Here is a 325-nt window from a genome sequence, read left to right on the forward strand (position 1 = left end):
TGGGGCCGCGGATCCTCATTGCACCCAGGCTGCAGGCCCAGCACAGAACCCTTCAGCAGAACTCGATGCAAAGAGGCTAGAGGCAAGACCCACCCAACTAATTTAGGAGCAGAACATCTTCCCAGAGAGACACAAAGGGTTCAACTCTAAGGGCTGCAGCAGAAAGAAGTGGAGCACAAAGCCAAAACCAAACAACACCCACCTGGAGGAATCTGAACTTCATAGATCCAACCTGGTGCTAAGGTAATATCTATCTAAGCTCTACACCAAAGGTCAGAAGACAGTGGTATACAAAATGACAAAGAGAAGGAACAAAATGCAGTCT

This window comes from Octodon degus, unplaced genomic scaffold (assembly GCF_000260255.1).
Source record: "Octodon degus isolate 3935 unplaced genomic scaffold, OctDeg1.0 scaffold00257, whole genome shotgun sequence".
NCBI classification, from domain to species: Eukaryota; Metazoa; Chordata; class Mammalia; order Rodentia; family Octodontidae; genus Octodon; species Octodon degus.